Raw genomic sequence first — 18,913 nt, forward strand, 5'->3', positions numbered from 1 at the left:
GAGGTAGGGAATACTAAAGCAGAATGCTGCAGACACACCTCAGCAGGTTAGGCGACTGTTGCTGAGGGGTTATATTTAGACATGCCATGCCTGTAATGCTATGGCTTTCTTCCATTTACTGCTGCTACATGTGCTGTAAAATGTGTGCTTTGGCCCTGGAGATGGAGTTTGTGCCGTCATAGCGAAAATAAAAATTTCGTTTTGGACCCCGTTGCGAAAATCAATAGTTGGCACCCAAGAGCCCATGTAAAGAAATGTGTAATCAGAGCTCTATCTCCAAGGACCGGCTCGCTGCCCTTATTCCATTGAGCTCACCACATTAGGATTGCGATGTGTACATGCTCTGAGCAGCCCAAGTCCCTTATGCTGCACTCAATGGACTTGGAGCTGTGAAAGATTCCACTCCCATCTCAGCACCTTGCTCTATGTGGGTCTGCTTCTTGGTCAATTGGTATGATTGTTGCTTTGGGTGCGATAGGGTTGCGGCTTCAAATCCTAAACTGCTGTTGTTTTATTGTGATAGAAGATTTAAATCTTGTGTTTATTTCGTAATTGGAAAGAGTCAAAAAAGAAGTGAGGGCTCGTCCGGGATTTGAACCAGGGACCTCTCGCACCCTAAGCGAGAATCATACCCCTAGACCAACGAGCCACTGCACAGCTGCTGTGCATAATTTCATAAGACTCTCAGATCCACTTTTTCACAGACTGGAGCAGTATCCTCTTATTCATGTTTCAATCGCGCAGTGCAAGATGCTAGAGATCATGGAGAGGATCAGGCAGGGAGGGGCATCGTACAGAGTCAGAGTTGCTTTCAGCAAAATGACACCTCTTTTTTTCCAAACTGTGTACATAAATTAACAAAACGGGCAATGTCTTTCCACCTCTAAATTTAATAGGAGGGTGAACTGATATTAACGATCAGTTGTGATTGCAACACAAAACTCCCATTTAATATCATGCATAAATGAACAGTAAAATAGGAAGCAGTGCTGATGTGGCACGCCACAAGGCTGACTGCTCGCTCATGGCTCTGCTCACAGCTGGCTCGTTGGTCTAGGGGTATGATTCTCGCTTTGGGTGCGAGAGGTCCCGGGTTCAAATCCCGGACGAGCCCCGTTTTGTTTTGGATACATTTAAACGCTCCTTTCGCACCCTGAGCAACAATCACAACCCAAGACCAAGAAGCCATCTATGAGCAGTGGCAAACTATCACCCAACTGCAGGAAGGATCGACTGAAAAGCGCTCATATTTTTTTCACATCAATAGAGGAAGGGCAGTAAAAAACACACGCGAGAAAGATACACTGAAAAGGCGTCATATCAAAAACAAGAAGAAGAGCGTGTGAGTGGTCTAAAGACGTGGGGCTTGCAGGATTAAGCCACTCCAAAGATCACACGCAGTCTTGGTTGGACAGGGGCATGCAAACAAATTATGTAATAGTTGTTCCAAGCCCTCGAGGTCTGTGAGTGCCTCATTTGGGAGGGGAGGAATTCACCTGTGTGTGATTCTGACCCATTGTGTGCAGGTGAAAAAATACGGATCCAAGAACGGGAGGAGGGATAAACCTGCTCCAAGGGATTCCTATATAGCTCAGTGCGGAGGGGTGAACCACTACATGAGAGATCCAAGGGATTCCTATACAGCTGGGCGGGGAGGGGTGGACCTGTACATTGGAGATCTGGTATAGTCCTATGGGATTCTTCAGGGAAGGATGAATATGGGAGATACAAGGGATTCTTATACAGCTGGGCGGGCAGGGATAAGAGATCTTATGTTCATATAGTGCTCAGTGGAGAAGGATGAACATGGGAGATCTGTGGGTTTCCTATACAGCTCGGTGGGCTGGGATGTACCTGTACATGGGAGATCTACTATTTTCCTATTGGGCTCTGCAGGGAAGGATGGACATGGGTGATCCGTGGGATTCCGATACAGCTGGGAAGGGAGGGACGAACCAGTACATTGGAGATGTTATATTCCTATAGGGCTCTGCAGGGAGGGATGAACATGGGAGATCCAAGGGATTCCTATCCACTTGGCAGGGAGAGTTGGACCTGTACATGAGAGATCTGTTATATTCATATAGGGGTCTGCAGGGAAGGATGGACATGGGTTATCCGTGGGATTCATATACGGGTGGGCAGGGAGGGATGGACCTGTACATGGGAGATCTGAAATATTCCTATGGGATTCTTCAGGGAAGGATGAATATGGGAGCGCCAAGGGATTCCTACACGGGTGGGCAGGGAGGGATGGACCTGTACATGGGAGATGTGTTATATTCCTATTCTGCAGGGAAGGATGGACGTGGGTGATCCGTGGGATTCCGATACAGCTGGGCATGGTGGGATGAACCTGTACATGGGAGATCTGGTATATTCCTATAGGGCTCTTCAGGGAAGGATGAATATGGGAGATCAAAGGGATTCCTAAGCAGCTGGGTGGGGAGGGGTGGGCCTGTACATGGGAGATCTATATATTCCTATAGGGCTCTTCAGGGAAGGATGAATATGGGCGATCCAAGGGATTCCTATGCGGGTGGGCGGGGAGGGATGGACATGCACATGAGAGATCTGTATATTCCTCTTCAGGGAAGGATGAATATGGGAGATCCAAGGGATCCCTTCACAGCTGGGTGGGGAGGGATGGACCTTTACAGGGGAGATCTGGTATATTCCTATAGGGCTCTTCAGGGAAGGATGAATATGGGAGATCCAAGGGATCCCTTCACAGCTGGGTGGGGAGGGATGGACCTTTACATGGGAGATCTGGCATATTCCTATAGGGCTCTTCAGGGAAGCCTGAAAATGGGAGACCCAAGGGATTCCTATGCAGCTGAGCGGGGAGGGGTGAACCTGTACATGGGGGATCTGTTATATTCCTAAAGGTCTCTGCTGGGAAGGATGAACATTGGGGATCTGTGAGATCCATGTAGGGCTCAGTGGGAAGTGTGGAATATGTTCAATCCTATGTGTGCTATTCCTATACGGCTGTGCTCGGAGGGATGAGCAGACACATAGATGTGAGGGATTTCTGTAGGGATGCACGGGGAGGGATGTACATGCTAATGTGTGCAAATTCCATTCAGCTCTAAATTGAGGGATGAACTTATAAACGGGAGATCTCTAGAAGAATGAACATATACATGGGAGATCTGTGGGATTCTCATGGGGGTGGGGGGAAATGATATATAGTAGATGTGGGGGATTCTTAAAGGGCTCTGCGGAGAGGGATGAACCTGCACAGGGAAGATTTATGGGGTTTGTATATTGGCTCATCGGGAAGGGATTAACCTGTTCCTGGGAGATATATGGGATGAGGCCTATATGGCTTCGCAGGGAGGGATAACCCTGCACATGGTGATCAATGGGATTCCTATACAGTTCTGTGTGGAGAGATGAGCCGAGAAATGACAGATATCTGAGGTCCCTTTGCTACCTTTGCAGGGATGGAGGAAACGAAACACAGGAGATATGGGGGATTCCTCTAGGGCTCTGAGGGGAATGGTGAGCCTTTAAACTGAAGATCCTTGGCATTCCTATTGAGCACGACGGACGGGATGAACCTGGGCATTCCTATATGCAAGATTCCTATTGGGCTCCACGGGGAGGGGTGAATCGGCTCCTGTGAGATATATTGGATGATGCATATGCAGCTTTGCCGGAAGGGATGAACCTGTAATTGGGAGATTTGGGGGATTTCCATACTAGATTTGCAAGAAGGGAGGAAACGATACATGCGAGATATGAGGGATTTCTAGATGGCTTAGCTGGGAATGTTGAACCTGTACACTGGAGATCCTTGGGATTTCTATAGGGCCCTGCGCAAGGGATGAACCTGTGCATTCCTAAATATGCGATTCCTATACGGCTCTGCAGGGGGGGATGAACCTGTAGATGGGAAATCTGGGGGATTCCCACACTAGAAAACCTTCATCTGTGGGTATTGGGCTCTTGGTGGAAAAGCGTGGAATCTGCAACAACAAAAAAAAAAAGGAAAGGGTCCCTGTCATGCGGATTGATACCTCTTAAGTACTAGGCCGAAGAAGAAGGCCGTTGAGGTAATGAAGGATTATCCAATGAGGAGATATAGTGAGGTCAACGTTCAGCCGCTAAACACTGGGGACAATTCCTAGCAAAACGTTTGCCAGCAAAAGAAAAGTGTATTCTAAAAATGGGAAAACTCTCAACGAAGGTAGAGGAGGGAGGAGGGCAAGGCAGAGTGCATGAAGTTCTGGGGCATTTGTACCGTGTACCTATTCCCCCCTGCCGCTTACGCTGCTTTGCACGGACCAGGCAACCATTAAGGGCGCTTCAGGTATAGGCAACGAGTACATGGGGATAGAGGGCACACTTGCCCCTGTTCTCCTCAAACAATGGGAGGGCAGGAGTATTATGTTGCCCCGTGGAGTTTCTACAACCACAAACCATGAAATATAAAAGATTCAGTGACATGCTCTTCGATATCACTGGGCGAAGCAGGGCTTCTGGCTCCTCCCGTGCTGGGCTCGGACTTAATAAAGCTTAGTACACAGCTTGCAAAATTAGCAAGTGTTGCTCATTTCAAAGGGGGAAGGCTGCATCATTGTCCCCTTAGCCTTGATTGGGGAGGTGTGTGAGTGGGGGACCGGCTTAAGCGGTTTGCGGGCATGGGAGAGGTAGGGAATACTAAAGCAGAATGCTGCAGACACACCTCAGCAGGTTAGGCGACTGTTGCTGAGGGGTTATATTTAGACATGCCATGCCTGTAATTCTATGGCTTTCTTCCATTTACTGCTGCTACATGTGCTGTAAAATGTGTGCTTTGGCCCTGGAGATGGAATTTGTGCCGTCATAGCGAAAATAAAAATTTCGTTTTGGACCCCGTTGCGAAAATCAATAGTTGGCACCCAAGAGCCCATGTAAAGAAATGTGTAATCAGAGCTCTATCTCCAAGGACCGGCTCGCTGCCCTTATTCCATTGAGCTCACCACATTAGGATTGCGATGTGTACATGCTCTGAGCAGCCCCAGTCCCTTATGCTGCACTCAATGGACTTGGATCTGTGAAAGATTCCACTCCCATCTCAGCACCTTGCTCTATGTGGGTCTGCTTCTTGGTCAATTGGTATGATTGTTGCTTTGGGTGCGATAGGGTTGCGGCTTCAAATCCTAAACTGCTGTTGTTTTATTGTGATAGAAGATTTAAATCTTGTGTTTATTTCGTATTTGGAAAGAGTCAAAAAAGAAGTGAGGGCTCGTCCGGGATTTGAACCCGGGACCTCTCGCACCCTAAGCGAGAATCATACCCCTAGACCAACGAGCCACTTCACAGCTGCTGTGCATAATTTCATAAGACTCTCAGATCCACTTTTCCACAGACTGGAGCAGTATCCTCTTATTCATGTTTCAATCGCGCAGTGCAAGATGCTAGAGATCATGGAGAGGATCAGGCAGGGAGGGGCATCGTACAGAGTCAGAGTTGCTTTCAGCAAAATGACACCTCTTTTTTTCAAAACTGTGTACATAAATTAACAAAACGGGCAATGTCTTTCCACCTCTAAATTTAATAGGAGGGTGAACTGATATTAACGATCAGTTGTGATTGCAACACAAAACTCCCATTTAATATCATGCATAAATGAACAGTAAAATAGGAAGCAGTGCTGATGTGGCACGCCACAAGGCTGACTGCTCGCTCATGGCTCTGCTCACAGCTGGCTCGTTGGTCTAGGGGTATGATTCTCGCTTTGGGTGCGAGAGGTCCCGAGTTCAAATCCCGGACGAGCCCCGTTTTGTTTTGGATACATTTAAACGCTCCTTTCGCACCCTGAGCAACAATCACAACCCAAGACCAAGAAGCCATCTATGAGCAGTGGCAAACTATCACCCAACTGCAGGAAGGATCGACTGAAAAGCGCTCATATTTTTTTCACATCAATAGAGGAAGGGCAGTAAAAAACACACGCGAGAAAGATACACTGAAAAGGCGTCATATCAAAAACAAGAAGAAGAGCGTGTGAGTGGTCTAAAGACGTGGGGCTTGCAGGATTAAGCCACTCCAAAGATCACACGCAGTCTTGGTTGGACAGGGGCATGCAAACAAATTATGTAATAGTTGTTCCAAGCCCTCGAGGTCTGTGAGTGCCTCATTTGGGAGGGGAGGAATTCACCTGTGTGTGATTCTGACCCATTGTGTGCAGGTGAAAAAATACGGATCCAAGAACGGGAGGAGGGATAAACCTGCTCCAAGGGATTCCTATATAGCTCAGTGCGGAGGGATGAACCACTACACGAGAGATCCAAGGGATTCCTATACAGCTGGGCGGGGAGGGGTGGACCTGTACATTGGAGATCTGGTATAGTCCTATGGGATTCTTCAGGGAAGGATGAATATGGGAGAGACAAGGGATTCTTATACAGCTGGGCGGGCAGGGATAAGAGATCTTATGTTCATATAGTGCTCAGTGGAGAAGGATGAACATGGGAGATCTGTGGGTTTCCTATACAGCTCGGTGGGCTGGGATGTACCTGTACATGGGAGATCTGCTATTTTCCTATTGGGCTCTGCAGGGAAGGATGGACATGGGTGATCCGTGGGATTCCGATACAGCTGGGAAGGGAGGGACGAACCTGTACATTGGAGATCTTATATTCCTATAGGGCTCTGCAGGGAGGGATGAACATGGGAGATCCAAGGGATTCCTATCCACTTGGCAGGGAGAGTTGGACCTGTACATGAGAGATCTGTTATATTCATATAGGGGTCTGCAGGGAAGGATGGACATGGGTTATCCGTGGGATTCATATACGGGTGGGCAGGGAGGGATGGACCTGTACATGGGAGATCTGAAATATTCCTATGGGATTCTTCAGGGAAGGATGAATATGGGAGCGCCAAGGGATTCCTACACGGGTGGGCAGGGAGGGATGGACCTGTACATGGGAGATGTGTTATATTCCTATTCTGCAGGGAAGGATGGACGTGGGTGATCCGTGGGATTCCGATACAGCTGGGCATGGTGGGATGAACCTGTACATGGGAGATCTGGTATATTCCTATAGGGCTCTTCAGGGAAGGATGAATATGGGAGATCAAAGGGATTCCTAAGCAGCTGGGTGGGGAGGGGTGGGCCTGTACATGGGAGATCTATATATTCCTATAGGGCTCTTCAGGGAAGGATGAATATGGGCGATCCAAGGGATTCCTATGCGGGTGGGCGGGGAGGGATGGACATGCACATGAGAGATCTGTATATTCCTCTTCAGGGAAGGATGAATATGGGAGATCCAAGGGATCCCTTCACAGCTGGGTGGGGAGGGATGGACCTTTACAGGGGAGATCTGGTATATTCCTATAGGGCTCTTCAGGGAAGGATGAATATGGGAGATCCAAGGGATCCCTTCACAGCTGGGTGGGGAGGGATGGACCTTTACATGGGAGATCTGGCATATTCCTATAGGGCTCTTCAGGGAAGCCTGAAAATGGGAGACCCAAGGGATTCCTATGCAGCTGAGCGGGGAGGGGTGAACCTGTACATGGGGGATCTGTTATATTCCTAAAGGTCTCTGCTGGGAAGGATGAACATTGGGGATCTGTGAGATCCATGTAAGGCTCAGTGGGAAGTGTGGAATATGTTCAATCCTATGTGTGCTATTCCTATACGGCTGTGCTCGGAGGGATGAGCAGACACATAGATGTGAGGGATTTCTGTAGGGATGCACGGGGAGGGATGTACATGCTAATGTGTGCAAATTCCATTCAGCTCTAAATTGAGGGATGAACTTATAAACGGGAGATCTCTAGAAGAATGAACATATACATGGGAGATCTGTGGGATTCTCATGGGGGTGGGGGGAAATGATATATAGTAGATGTGGGGGATTCTTAAAGGGCTCTGCGGAGAGGGATGAACCTGCACAGGGAAGATTTATGGGGTTTGTATATTGGCTCATCGGGAAGGGATTAACCTGTTCCTGGGAGATATATGGGATAAGGCCTATATGGCTTCGCAGGGAGGGATAACCCTGCACATGGTGATCAATGGGATTCCTATACAGTTCTGTGTGGAGAGATGAGCCGAGAAATGACAGATATCTGAGGTCCCTTTGCTACCTTTGCAGGGATGGAGGAAACGAAACACAGGAGATATGGGGGATTCCTCTAGGGCTCTGAGGGGAATGGTGAGCCTTTAAACTGAAGATCCTTGGCATTCCTATTGAGCACGACGGACGGGATGAACCTGGGCATTCCTATATGCAAGATTCCTATTGGGCTCCACGGGGAGGGGTGAATCGGCTCCTGTGAGATATATTGGATGATGCATATGCAGCTTTGCCGGAAGGGATGAACCTGTAATTGGGATATTTGGGGGATTTCCATACTAGATTTGCAAGAAGGGAGGAAACGATACATGCGAGATATGAGGGATTTCTAGATGGCTTAGCTGGGAATGTTGAACCTGTACACTGGAGATCCTTGGGATTTCTATAGGGCCCTGCGCAAGGGATGAACCTGTGCATTCCTAAATATGCGATTCCTATACGGCTCTGCAGGGGGGGATGAACCTGTAGATGGGAAATCTGGGGGATTCCCACACTAGAAAACCTTCATCTGTGGGTATTGGGCTCTTGGTGGAAAAGCGTGGAATCTGCAACAACAAAAAAAAAAGGAAAGGGTCCCTGTCATGCGGATTGATACCTCTTAAGTACTAGGCCGAAGAAGAAGGCCGTTGAGGTAATGAAGGATTATCCAATGAGGAGATATAGTGAGGTCAACGTTCAGCCGCTAAACACTGGGGACAATTCCTAGCAAAACGTTTGACAGCAAAAGAAAAGTGTATTCTAAAAATGGGAAAACTCTCAACGAAGGTAGAGGAGGGAGGAGGGCAAGGCAGAGTGCATGAAGTTCTGGGGCATTTGTACCGTGTACCTATTCCCCCCTGCCACTTACGCTGCTTTGCACGGACCAGGCAACCATTAAGGGCGCTTCAGGTATAGGCAACGAGTACATGGGGATAGAGGGCACACTTGCCCCTGTTCTCCTCAAACAATGGGGGGGCAGGAGTATTATGTTGCCCCGTGGAGTTTCTACAACCACAAACCATGAAATATAAAAGATTCAGTGACATGCTCTTCGATATCACTGGGCGAAGCAGGGCTTCTGGCTCCTCCGGTGCTGGGCTCAGACTTAATAAAGCTTAGTACACAGCTTGCAAAATTAGCAAGTGTTGCTCATTTCAAAGAGGGAAGGCTGCATCATTGTCCCCTTAGCCTTGATTGGGGAGGAGTGTGAGTGGGGGACCGGCTTAAGCGGTTTGCGGGCATGGGAGAGGTAGGGAATACTAAAGCAGAATGCTGCAGACACACCTCAGCAGGTTAGGCGACTGTTGCTGAGGGGTTATATTTAGACATGCCATGCCTGTAATGCTATGGCTTTCTTCCATTTACTGCTGCTACATGTGCTGTAAAATGTGTAATTTGGCCCTGGAGATGGAATTTGTGCCGTCATAGCGAAAATAAAAATTTCGTTTTGGACCCCATTGCGAAAATCAATAGTTGGCACCCAAGAGCCCATGTACAGAAATGTGTAATCAGAGCTCTATCTCCAAGGACCGGCTCGCTGCCCTTATTCCATTGAGCTCACCACATTAGGATTGCGATGTGTACATGCTCTGAGCAGCCCCAGCCCCAGTCCCTTATGCTGCACTCAATGGACTTGGAGCTGTGAAAGATTCCACTCCCATCTCAGCACCTTGCTCTATGTGGGTCTGCTTCTTGGTCAATTGGTATGATTGTTGCTTTGGGTGCGATAGGGTTGCGGCTTCAAATCCTAAACTGCTGTTGTTTTATTGTGATAGAAGATTTAAATCTTGTGTTTATTTCGTATTTGGAAAGAGTCAAAAAAGAAGTGAGGGCTCGTCCGGGATTTGAACCCGGGACCTCTCGCACCCTAAGCGAGAATCATACCCCTAGACCAACGAGCCACTGCGCAGCTGCTGTGCATAATTTCATAAGACTCTCAGATCCACTTTTCCACAGACTGGAGCAGTATCCTCTTATTCATGTTTCAATCGCGCAGTGCAAGATGCTAGAGATCATGGAGAGGATCAGGCAGGGAGGGGCATCGTACAGAGTCAGAGTTGCTTTCAGCAAAATGACACCTCTTTTTTTCAAAACTGTGTACATAAATTAACAAAACGGGCAATGTCTTTCCACCTCTAAATTTAATAGGAGGGTGAACTGATATTAACGATCAGTTGTGATTGCAACACAAAACTCCCATTTAATATCATGCATAAATGAACAGTAAAATAGGAAGCAGTGCTGATGTGGCACGCCACAAGGCTGACTGCTCGCTCATGGCTCTGCTCACAGCTGGCTCGTTGGTCTAGGGGTATGATTCTCGCTTTCCCGGGTTCAAATCCCAGACGAGCCCCGTTTTGTTTTGGATACATTTAAACGCTCCTTTCGCACCCTGAGCAACAATCACAACCCAAGACCAAGAAGCCATCTATGAGCAGTGGCAAACTATCACCCAACTGCAGGAAGGATCGACTGAAAAGCGCTCATATTTTTTTCACATCAATAGAGGAAGGGCAGTAAAAAACACACGCGAGAAAGATACACTGAAAAGGCGTCATATCAAAAACAAGAAGAAGAGCGTGTGAGTGGTCTAAAGACGTGGGGCTTGCAGGATTAAGCCACTCCAAAGATCACACGCAGTCTTGGTTGGACAGGGGCATGCAAACAAATTATGTAATCGTTGTTCCAAGCCCTCGAGGTCTGTGAGTGCCTCATTTGGGAGGGGAGGAATTCACCTGTGTGTGATTCTGACCCATTGTGTGCAGGTGAAAAAATACGGATCCAAGAACGGGAGGAGGGATAAACCTGCTCCAAGGGATTCCTATATAGCTCAGTGCGGAGGGATGAACCACTACACGAGAGATCCAAGGGATTCCTATACAGCTGGGCGGGGAGGGGTGGACCTGTACATTGGAGATCTGGTATAGTCCTATGGGATTCTTCAGGGAAGGATGAATATGGGAGAGACAAGGGATTCTTATACAGCTGGGCGGGCTGGGATAAGAGATCTTATGTTCATATAGTGCTCAGTGGAGAAGGATGAACGTGGGAGATCTGTGGGTTTCCTATACAGCTCGGTGGGCTGGGATGTACCTGTACATGGGAGATCTGCTATTTTCCTATTGGGCTCTGCAGGGAAGGATGGACATGGGTGATCCGTGGGATTCCGATACAGCTGGGAAGGGAGGGACGAACCTGTACATTGGAGATCTTATATTCCTAAAGGGCTCTGCAGGGAGGGATGAACATGGGAGATCCAAGGTATTCCTATCCACTTGGCAGGGAGAGTTGGACCTGTACATGAGAGATCTGTTATATTCATATAGGGGTCTGCAGGGAAGGATGGACATGGGTGATCCGTGGGATTCATATACGGGTGGGCAGGGAGGGATGGACCTGTACATGGGAGATGTGAAATATTCCTATGGGATTCTTCAGGGAAGGATGAATATGGGAGCGCCAAGGGATTCCTACACGGGTGGGCAGGGAGGGATGGACCTGTACATGGGAGATGTGTTATATTCCTATTCTGCAGGGAAGGATGGACGTGGGTGATCCGTGGGATTCCGATACAGCTGGGCATGGAGGGATGAACCTGTACATGGGAGATCTGGTATATTCCTATAGGGCTCTTCAGGGAAGGATGAATATGGGAGATCAAAGGGATTCCTAAGCAGCTGGGTGGGGAGGGGTGGGCCTGTACATGGGAGATCTATATATTCCTATAGGGCTCTTCAGGGAAGGATGAATATGGGCGATCCAAGGGATTCCTATGCAGGTGGGCGGGGAGGGATGGACATGCACATGAGAGATCTGTATATTCCTCTTCAGGGAAGGATGAATATGGGAGATCCAAGGGATCCCTTCACAGCTGGGTGGGGAGGGATGGACCTTTACAGGGGAGATCTGGTATATTCCTATAGGGCTCTTCAGGGAAGGATGAATATGGGAGATCCAAGGGATCCCTTCACAGCTGGGTGGGGAGGGATGGACCTTTACATGGGAGATCTGGCATATTCCTTTAGGGCTCTTCAGGGAAGCCTGAAAATGGGAGACCCAAGGGATTCCTATGCAGCTGAGCGGGGAGGGGTGAACCTGTACATGGGGGATCTGTTATATTCCTAAAGGTCTCTGCTGGGAAGGATGAACATTGGGGATCTGTGAGATCCATGTAGGGCTCAGTGGGAAGTGAGGAATATGTTCAATCCTATGTGTGCTATTCCTATACGGCTGTGCTCGGAGGGATGAGCAGACACATAGATGTGAGGGATTTCTGTAGGGATGCACGGGGAGGGATGTACATGCTAATGTGTGCAAATTCCATTCAGCTCTAAATTGAGGGATGAACTTATAAACGGGAGATCTCTAGAAGAATGAACATATACATGGGAGATCTGTGGGATTCTCATGGGGGTGGGGGGAAATGATATATAGTAGATGTGGGGGATTCTTAAAGGGCTCTGCGGAGAGGGATGAACCTGCACAGGGAAGATTTATGGGGTTTGTATATTGGCTCATCGGGAAGGGATTAACCTGTTCCTGGGAGATATATGGGATGAGGCCTATATGGCTTCGCAGGGAGGGATAACCCTGCACATGGTGATCAATGGGATTCCTATACAGTTCTGTGTGGAGAGATGAGCCGATAAATGACAGATATCTGAGGTCCCTTTGCTACCTTTGCAGGGATGGAGGAAACGAAACACAGGAGATATGGGGGATTCCTCTAGGGCTCTGAGGGGAATGGTGAGCCTTTAAACTGAAGATCCTTGGCATTCCTATTGAGCACGACGGACGGGATGAACCTGGGCATTCCTATATGCAAGATTCCTATTGGGCTCCACGGGGAGGGGTGAATCGGCTCCTGTGAGATATATTGGATGATGCATATGCAGCTTTGCCGGAAGGGATGAACCTGTAATTGGGAGATTTGGGGGATTTCCATACTAGATTTGCAAGAAGGGAGGAAACGATACATGCGAGATATGAGGGATTTCTAGATGGCTTAGCTGGGAATGTTGAACCTGTACACTGGAGATCCTTGGGATTTCTATAGGGCCCTGCGCAAGGGATGAACCTGTGCATTCCTAAATATGCGATTCCTATACGGCTCTGCAGGGGGGGATGAACCTGTAGATGGGAAATCTGGGGGATTCCCACACTAGAAAACCTTCATGTGTGGGTATTGGGCTCTTGGTGGAAAAGCGTGGAATCTGCAACAACAAAAAAAAAAAAGGAAAGGGTCCCTGTCATGCGGATTGATACCTCTTAAGTACTAGGCCGAAGAAGAAGGCCGTTGAGGTAATGAAGGATTATCCAATGAGGAGATATAGTGAGGTCAACGTTCAGCCGCTAAACACTGGGGACAATTCCTAGCAAAACGTTTGACAGCAAAAGAAAAGTGTATTCTAAAAATGGGAAAACTCTCAACGAAGGTAGAGGAGGGTGGAGGGCAAGGCAGAGTGCATGAAGTTCTGGGGCATTTGTACCGTGTACCTATTCCCCCCTGCCGCTTACGCTGCTTTGCACGGACCAGGCAACCATTAAGGGCGCTTCAGGTATAGGCAACGAGTACATGGGGATAGAGGGCACACTTGCCCCTGTTCTCCTCAAACAATGGGGGGGCAGGAGTATTATGTTGCCCCGTGGAGTTTCTACAACCACAAACCATGAAATATAAAAGATTCAGTGACATGCTCTTCGATATCACTGGGCGAAGCAGGGCTTCTGGCTCCTCCCGTGCTGGGCTCGGACCTAATAAAGCTTAGTACACAGCTTGCAAAATTAGCAAGTGTTGCTCATTTCAAAGGGGGAAGGCTGCATCATTGTCCCCTTAGCCTTGATTGGGGAGGTGTGTGAGTGGGGGACCGGCTTAAGCGGTTTGCGGGCATGGGAGAGGTAGGGAATACTAAAGCAGAATGCTGCAGACACACCTCAGCAGGTTAGGCGACTGTTGCTGAGGGGTTATATTTAGACATGCCATGCCTGTAATGCTATGGCTTTCTTCCATTTACTGCTGCTACATGTGCTGTAAAATGTGTGCTTTGGCCCTGGAGATGGAATTTGTGCCGTCATAGCGAAAATAAAAATTTCGTTTTGGACCCCGTTGCGAAAATCAATAGTTGGCACCCAAGAGCCCATGTAAAGAAATGTGTAATCAGAGCTCTATCTCCAAGGACCGGCTCGCTGCCCTTATTCCATTGAGCTCACCACATTAGGATTGCGATGTGTAAATGCTCTGAGCAGACCCAGTCCCTTATGCTGCACTCAATGGACTTGGAGCTGTGAAAGATTCCACTCCCATCTCAGCACCTTGCTCTATGTGGGTCTGCTTCTTGGTCAATTGGTATGATTGTTGCTTTGGGTGCGATAGGGTTGCGGCTTCAAATCCTAAACTGCTGTTGTTTTATTGTGATAGAAGATTTAAATCTTGTGTTTATTTCGTATTTGGAAAGAGTCAAAAAAGAAGTGAGGGCTCGGGACCTCTCGCACCCTAAGCGAGAATCATACCCCTAGACCAACGAGCCACTGCACAGCTGCTGTGCATAATTTCATAAGACTCTCAGATCCACTTTTCCACAGACTGGAGCAGTATCCTCTTATTCATGTTTCAATCGCGCAGTGCAAGATGCTAGAGATCATGGAGAGGATCAGGCAGGGAGGGGCATCGTACAGAGTCAGAGTTGCTTTCAGCAAAATGACACCTCTTTTTTTCCAAACTGTGTACATAAATTAACAAAACGGGCAATGTCTTTCCACCTCTAAATTTAATAGGAGGGTGAACTGATATTAACGATCAGTTGTGATTGCAACACAAAACTCCCATTTAATATCATGCATAAATGAACAGTAAAATAGGAAGCAGTGCTGATGTGGCACGCCACAAGGCTGACTGCTCGCTCATGGCTCTGCTCACAGCTGGCTCGTTGGTCTAGGGGTATGATTCTCGCTTTGGGTGCGAGAGGTCCCGGGTTCAAATCCCGGACGAGCCCCGTTTTGTTTTGGATACATTTAAACGCTCCTTTCGCACCCTGAGCAACAATCACAACCCAAGACCAAGAAGCCATCTATGAGCAGTGGCAAACTATCACCCAACTGCAGGAAGGATCGACTGAAAAGCGCTCATATTTTTTTCACATCAATAGAGGAAGGGCAGTAAAAAACACACGCGAGAAAGATACACTGAAAAGGCGTCATATCAAAAACAAGAAGAAGAGCGTGTGAGTGGTCTAAAGACGTGGGGCTTGCAGGATTAAGCCACTCCAAAGATCACACGCAGTCTTGGTTGGACAGGGGCATGCAAACAAATTATGTAATAGTTGTTCCAAGCCCTCGAGGTCTGTGAGTGCCTCATTTGGGAGGGGAGGAATTCACCTGTGTGTGATTCTGACCCATTGTGTGCAGGTGAAAAAATACGGATCCAAGAACGGGAGGAGGGATAAACCTGCTCCAAGGGATTCCTATATAGCTCAGTGCGGAGGGATGAACCACTACACGAGAGATCCAAGGGATTCCTATACAGCTGGGCGGGGAGGGGTGGACCTGTACATTGGAGATCTGGTATAGTCCTATGGGATTCTTCAGGGAAGGATGAATATGGGAGAGACAAGGGATTCTTATACAGCTGGGCGGGCAGGGATAAGAGATCTTATGTTCATATAGTGCTCAGTGGAGAAGGATGAACATGGGAGATCTGTGGGTTTCCTATACAGCTCGGTGGGCTGGGATGTACCTGTACATGGGAGATCTGCTATTTTCCTATTGGGCTCTGCAGGGAAGGATGGACATGGGTGATCCGTGGGATTCCGATACAGCTGGGAAGGGAGGGACGAACCTGTACATTGGAGATCTTATATTCCTAAAGGGCTCTGCAGGGAGGGATGAACATGGGAGATCCAAGGTATTCCTATCCACTTGGCAGGGAGAGTTGGACCTGTACATGAGAGATCTGGTATATTCATATAGGGGTCTGCAGGGAAGGATGGACATGGGTGATCCGTGGGATTCATATACGGGTGGGCAGGGAGGGATGGACCTGTACATGGGAGATGTGAAATATTCCTATGGGATTCTTCAGGGAAGGATGAATATGGGAGCGCCAAGGGATTCCTACACGGGTGGGCAGGGAGGGATGGACCTGTACATGGGAGATGTGTTATATTCCTATTCTGCAGGGAAGGATGGACGTGGGTGATCCGTGGGATTCCGATACAGCTGGGCATGGAGGGATGAACCTGTACATGGGAGATCTGGTATATTCCTATAGGGCTCTTCAGGGAAGGATGAATATGGGAGATCAAAGGGATTCCTAAGCAGCTGGGTGGGGAGGGGTGGGCCTGTACATGGGAGATCTATATATTCCTATAGGGCTCTTCAGGGAAGGATGAATATGGGCGATCCAAGGGATTCCTATGCAGGTGGGCGGGGAGGGATGGACATGCACATGAGAGATCTGTATATTCCTCTTCAGGGAAGGATGAATATGGGAGATCCAAGGGATCCCTTCACAGCTGGGTGGGGAGGGATGGACCTTTACAGGGGAGATCTGGTATATTCCTATAGGGCTCTTCAGGGAAGGATGAATATGGGAGATCCAAGGGATCCCTTCACAGCTGGGTGGGGAGGGCTGGACCTTTACATGGGAGATCTGGCATATTCCTATAGGGCTCTTCAGGGAAGCCTGAAAATGGGAGACCCAAGGGATTCCTATGCAGCTGAGCGGGGAGGGGTGAACCTGTACATGGGGGATCTGTTATATTCCTAAAGGTCTCTGCTGGGAAGGATGAACATTGGGGATCTGTGAGATCCATGTAGGGCTCAGTGGGAAGTGAGGAATATGTTCAATCCTATGTGTGCTATTCCTATACGGCTGTGCTCGGAGGGATGAGCAGACACATAGATGTGAGGGATTTCTGTAGGGATGCACGGGGAGGGATGTACATGCTAATGTGTGCAAATTCCATTCAGCTCTAAATTGAGGGATGAACTTATAAACGGGAGATCTCTAGAAGAATGAACATATACATGGGAGATCTGTGGGATTCTCATGGGGGTGGGGGGAAATGATATATAGTAGATGTGGGGGATTCTTAAAGGGCTCTGCGGAGAGGGATGAACCTGCACAGGGAAGATTTATGGGGTTTGTATATTGGCTCATCGGGAAGGGATTAACCTGTTCCTGGGAGATATATGGGATGAGGCCTATATGGCTTCGCAGGGAGGGATAACCCTGCACATGGTGATCAATGGGATTCCTATACAGTTCTGTGTGGAGAGATGAGCCGATAAATGACAGATATCTGAGGTCCCTTTGCTACCTTTGCAGGGATGGAGGAAACGAAACACAGGAGATATGGGGGATTCCTCTAGGGCTCTGAGGGGAATGGTGAGCCTTTAAACTGAAGATCCTTGGCATTCCTATTGAGCACGACGGACGGGATGAACCTGGGCATTCCTATATGCAAGATTCCTATTGGGCTCCACGGGGAGGGGTGAATCGGCTCCTGTGAGATATATTGGATGATGCATATGAAGCTTTGCCGGAAGGGATGAACCTGTAATTGGGAGATTTGGGGGATTTCCATACTAGATTTGCAAGAAGGGAGGAAACGATACATGCGAGATATGAGGGATTTCTAGATGGCTTAGCTGGGAATGTTGAACCTGTACACTGGAGATCCTTGGGATTTCTATTGGGCCCTGCGCAAGGGATGAACCTGTGCATTCCTAAATATGCGATTCCTATACGGCTCTGCAGGGGGGGATGAACCTGTAGATGGGAAATCTGGGGGATTCCCACACTAGAAATCCTTCATCTGTGGGTATTGGGCTCTTGGTGGAAAAGCGTGGAATCTGCAACAACAAAAAAAAAAGGAAAGGGTCCCTGTCATGCGGATTGATACCTCTTAAGTACTAGGCCGAAGAAGAAGGCCGTTGAGGTAATGAAGGATTATCCAATGAGGAGATATAGTGAGGTCAACGTTCAGCCGCTAAACACTGGGGACAATTCCTAGCAAAACGTTTGACAGCAAAAGAAAAGTGTATTCTAAAAATGGGAAAACTCTCAACGAAGGTAGAGGAGGGAGGAGGGCAAGGCAGAATGCATGAAGTTCTGGGGCATTTGTACCGTGTACCTATTCCCCCCTGCCGCTTACGCTGCTTTGCACGGACCAGGCAACCATTAAGGGCGCTTCAGGTATAGGCAATGAGTACATGGGGATAGAGGGCACACTTGCCCCTGTTCTCCTCAAACAATGGGGGGGCAGGAGTATTATGTTGCCCCTACAACCACAAACCATGAAATATAAAAGATTCAGTGACATGCTCTTCGATATCACTGGGCGAAGCAGGGCTTCTGGCTCCTCCCGTGCTGGGCTCGGACTTAATAAAGCTTAGTACACAGCTTGCAAAATTAGCAAGTGTTGCTCATTTCAAAGAGGGAAGGCTGCATCATTGTCCCCTTAGCCTTGATTGGGGAGGTGTGTGAGCGGGGGACCGGCTTAAGCGGTTTGCGGGCATGGGAGAGGTAGGGAATACTAAAGCAGAATGCTGCAGACACACCTCAGCAGGTTAGGCGACTGTTGCTGAGGGGTTATATTTAGACATGCCATGCCTGTAATGCTATGGCTTTCTTCCATTTACTGCTGCTACATGTGCTGTAAAATGTGTGCTTTGGCCCTGGAGATGGAGTTTGTGCCGTCATAGCGAAAATAAAAATTTCGTTTTGGACCCCGTTGCGAAAATCAATAGTTGGCACCCAAGAGCCCATGTAAAGAAATGTGTAATCAGAGCTCTATCTCCAAGGACCGGCTCGCTGCCCTTATTCCATTGAGCTCACCACATTAGGATTG

The 18,913-nt window shown here is 48.3% G+C and overlaps 3 non-coding genes across 3 annotated transcripts; all 3 read left to right on the top strand.

Moving 5' to 3' along the window:
- The first annotated feature begins 1,042 nt into the window (after window positions 1-1,042).
- On the top strand, window positions 1,043-1,114 carry TRNAP-UGG (transfer RNA proline (anticodon UGG)). The gene has a single exon. It is a non-coding gene; the product is annotated as a tRNA-Pro (tRNA).
- A 4,583-nt stretch (window positions 1,115-5,697) lies between these two features.
- On the top strand, window positions 5,698-5,769 carry TRNAP-UGG (transfer RNA proline (anticodon UGG)). Its single transcript has one exon. It is a non-coding gene; the product is annotated as a tRNA-Pro (tRNA).
- A 9,214-nt stretch (window positions 5,770-14,983) lies between these two features.
- TRNAP-UGG (transfer RNA proline (anticodon UGG)) lies at window positions 14,984-15,055 on the top strand. Its single transcript has one exon. It is a non-coding gene; the product is annotated as a tRNA-Pro (tRNA).
- Window positions 15,056-18,913: the final 3,858 nt, after the last annotated feature.

This window comes from Ambystoma mexicanum, chromosome 12, assembly GCF_040938575.1.
Source record: "Ambystoma mexicanum isolate Mex_15411 chromosome 12, UKY_AmexF1_1, whole genome shotgun sequence".
Lineage (NCBI taxonomy): Eukaryota > Metazoa > Chordata > Amphibia > Caudata > Ambystomatidae > Ambystoma > Ambystoma mexicanum.